We start from the raw sequence: 4638 nt of genomic DNA, 5'->3' as shown, positions 1-4638 counted from the left end.
GAAGATTGAAGATTCAACCTTGGGTTTTATATATTTATTTCATGTCTCGTACTTTATTTGTAGTTTTTACTTGTCTATGAGTAGAACAACTTTTGTGGATTTTTTGGTGAAGATATTAAATTGATTTTCCTTGTTAGCTCTTGCAGTTATTTGATTTATCCTTGTGCCTTCTATATTCAATTGATTAGCTACCTCTTAAATACATGTTAGAGTTGATTAGAGTACTTGGGAGACGAAATAATTGACTTGGACGAGGGATAATTCACACTTTAATTCAATAGAACTCGGGAGAATTGAGGTTTCACGTAGAGATCATTGGTCTTAAGATCTTTTAGGAGTTAGGTCTAAGAATTAGAAGGGGACTTCAATTATTACACCTAATCTACGGATTTCTCACCGAGCACCTCGGGAGGGGGTTTAATCTAGTTAAGTGACCGACTTAATAACTCTAGAGACCATAATTCAAGGAAGTCAAATGTGTTTTGAATCCTTAAATTCTACTTTCTTACGCCTGCTTTGTATCATAGTTTTTATGTTTTTTGTTATTTGTTTATTTTATTTTCTATCTAGTTTAATTAATCCAAAACTAAAAACTCCGTGTCTCTAGATAGTATGTGATGCTTAGTATATGGTAGTCAGTTGCAATCTTATTCCCGTGTTCGATATCCGTCTGACCTTTAGCTATACTAGATCTACCATGTATGCTTGCAGTATTTTTAGTGCTAATAAATAGTGCATTAGACGTGCGTGCCCTGCTTTCGACCAATAAATTGATATTATACGGTTCCTCCATTGTACCAACATAATTCTAGTACTTCCTCTGTTCCACAGAAATTGGCCATATTTCCTTTTTCTTGCGTCTCATACAAATAGTCACATATTCATTTATGGCAACCTTTTTCTCCTTCTTTTTACTTTTTTCATTTATGGGCCCACCATCCACTACACAATTTTCAACTAGATTTTCTCCTTCTCTTATACTTTACCAAATTACACATTAAAATCCGTGACAACCCTAAGGGCCAATTTCCATGGGACCGAGAGAGTATAATTTTTTATCAATTAAAAAAATTAAGATGATAAATATATCTCACCCATGTGCCTAGTTGGTGAGTTGTGGCAGCAAGCCGTTTTAGCTGTCATACATACATTTCAAGTGTCGGAAGCTTACTTCAGGTGAGGGATCAGTCAGTGTGTGCTTGGAGCCGAAGAGCTTCGCTCGCTCCACTATGGCTTCTGATCTAATAATTTAACGAATACAATCCTCAAAAATGAAGAATTTCTATCGAGAATTCAAGAAAATCCTCCTTCCACCAAGAGAAAAAAATACTACTACTAGTATATTATGTGCAAGCCAGAGAGAAATAGGAAAGAAATGAGAGCGAGAGGAGATGAAAAAGTGAGTGATTGCCGGAAACGGATTATATATATATATATAGTCAATCTCCTTGTAATCTCGTTAGTAGTATTTGGTTGTTTATTGAGCACTAGTATATGTATAGATATAATGTGTCGTGGCAATGTGACACGCATGTCGCACGGACGCTACACATGTACTCCTTCTTCCACTATTAAGTGTCTCAATTCTTGCGCACAAGTTTTAAGAAATAATAAGAAAAATAGATGGAAAAAAGTTTGTAGAATATGAGTCTCGCTTGTATATATTAGATTAAAATTAAACGTGAGTAGAATGAGTTATGAATGTGGGACCTATTACCATTTATGGAACTATTATTCGTGGACAGAGGAGTACCTCGCTCCATTCAAGATGGTCATCTTTCCTTTTTTTTGTCTCAATCAGATGGTCACTTTCCAATTTTGAAATAACATCCTCTCTCATCGCCCCCTCATTAAAATATTTAACTACTTTTTACTCTCAGTTTTATTCCACCTAACAACTCTTCCTAAACCGGTGCTACTCAAGAATGTGATCATCTTGAATGGGACGGAGAGAGTATTTATATTAACATAGCAATATAAATAGAAAACGGTAACACATACAGTAAGTTAAGATAGCAATAGTCAGCGGAGCTGCATGGCCAGCTGTTCAATAAATATATGTAAACTATGAAAAAGTTTCAATTTCATAGAATAGTTTAATGATTTAATTTGGTAATAAGATGGAAAGAATATGAGATGAAACAAATGAAGAAAGAATGGATAAAGAAACGACAATAACATATTCCCATTAAAAGTTGAATCATAGATATCTTATTTTAAAAGATTAATGACTTAAATCATTAAGCTACTAAAATTTATATAACATGTACTGAAAATAAGTACTACAGTTTTACGCTCAAATTGTGATATCATGCTATTTTCCGGATCGAATTTAAAGGATATTTAGGCTCTCCACAAGGCCTAGAAGGGGAGGCGCCTCCTATATCCACCACTGTCCACTAGTATGGGTCGACATAGCCTGAGTCCGCCCGACTTAGTTTACAATTCTAGCTTGAAGCTTATTTCCAGCACCCTCAGTTCTTTCTTATCTTTTTATGAAATATTTAAGTTATGTTGTACTCCTCCGTTTCTTCATAGTTGAATCAATTTTCCATTTTAGAAAGTTTCTTCATAGTTGAGTCATTTCTATATAAAGTAACTTTTTATCTTTCTTACTTTACTCTCTCTTACTTTATTCTCTCTATTTTATTCACTTTATATTCCATCCTCTCTACTTTTTCATCTCTCTTACTTTTTTATCTATTTATTTAACACACCCAATATTTCTTTCTAAAACTCCGTGCCGAAAAGTGTCGCCAACTATGGCGAAATGGAGGGAGTATTATTTATGGTATATTTAATATTCCTTTAATGATATGGTAAAGGTTTTTTGAAAAATTAATAAGTTTTAAATTTCAATTATGTATTTTTTAAATTTTACTGTAATAATATTTTAAATTTTAATGATATTTTTCCTTTTGTCACTCAATATCCACAACACTATTTATGAGCCTTATTTTTATATTTTAATTCATTCTTAATTTATATAATTTGTAATTGTGTATATTTTCTATCCTTTTATATACTCCTTTCGTCCCAATTAGTAGTCACTTTGACTTTTTTGCACTCGTTTTATTAAAATGATAATAAATAGTTAAAGTGGAGTTTTCCTAAATTATTTTTTCTTACTTTAACATTTCGTACTTTAATAATTTATTACTATTAATTTTATAAAACGAGTGCGAAATATAATTCATATATAATGTTAAGTGAAGTGCGTAGAAATGATACATACGGCTGTAAGTTTGAAGTGATGAAAGTAAAAAAAATATGTGTGAAGCAAATAATCGTGCATGTGAAATGCGAAGATCGTGCTAATGTAGGAGAGCAAGCCCTCTCTCGTACCAACATAACTCCAGCTATAATTTTTTTTTGATTAAAAAAATAAAAATGAGAAATATATATTCCACACATGTGCCTTGTTAGTGAGTCGCGGCTGCACGACTCTTTCTACAATGTAAAAGTGTCATAAGGCATGAAACTCGAGAGTGATTGAATTCATTATTAAAATCATTCTGCGTTTTTTCTAGGTGCAGCGTTGTTTGATAGTGAATGCTCAAACCGCTGCCTGAGATCATCTATCATTTCATTTGCTTCTTAGGTTTATACTGTTGAAGACAAGGATGAACTAGAAAATTTGTCACATCCCCCAAAGTGAATGTGTATTATTATAGTTGGGAGGATGGCTCGTCTTTGCCTCACATTATTTACACTAGAAAACTTGAGGAAATAAAGAATCAAGTAATGCAAGGTCACAATTTAATTTGTAAATATTTATTCCGTGCAGACTACTTATTGAACTTATATTATTTGTCATAACAGAGTACTCTCATGAGCACCAAAAAGCAGCTTCAGAATCTGCATATGGTTATTTATTAATCACTACCTAATATATGATGTTATTTTATAGGTCATGACACGCAATTCGCACGGACGTGTAAGTATGTTTTTCCTACTTTATGAATTGATCTTGACCATCGCATTACGTGTTTTCTGCGAGGTTCGAAATATTACCGAAACATTGACTAAGGCACTAGCTAATTTTTTGGCGCAAGACTCCTTAGAGTTAACAAGATTACGTTATATATTGTAAGTTTTCATGTAAATGTTTAGAGACATTGACTAAGGCACTTGCTAAATGCAACTTTGATATTTGTAATACCTTTCGTTTTTTTGAGTTAATGCTTTTGTGAAGTCTTTAATTTGAGTTATAGTAATCCTACCTTAACTACCTGTATATAGTATTGCTTTCAATATTTCTATATATGTGTACACGTGTAACATCCGTGCGATGTGTGTGCCACGTGTAATTGATTGTTTCTAATTTTAAACTTATTTCAATTATTTTTTCTGAGTTAATGTTCGATTCAGTTACTATAAGAAACAAATTAAGTAAAATATTCGATCGATAGCATATGCTTATTAGTAAATGAGTATATGACGTCGAAAACACATTCTAACAAGGCTCACAATAGAGTCAGTTAAGATAGCATATTACACCAAACTTTGCTTCCTCCAATAGTCAGCACTCCATATAAAATTACTCCCCCCGTCATGGAATCAGAGTCCCATTTTTCCATTTTAGTCATCCGCATCAGAGTCCCAGCTCACTTTACGATAAATGGTATAGGTCTCACA

This window comes from Salvia hispanica, chromosome 1 (genome assembly GCF_023119035.1).
Source record: "Salvia hispanica cultivar TCC Black 2014 chromosome 1, UniMelb_Shisp_WGS_1.0, whole genome shotgun sequence".
NCBI lineage: Eukaryota > Viridiplantae > Streptophyta > Magnoliopsida > Lamiales > Lamiaceae > Salvia > Salvia hispanica.
The sequence above is the reverse complement of the archived record's forward strand: the minus strand, read 5'-3'. Positions refer to the sequence as shown.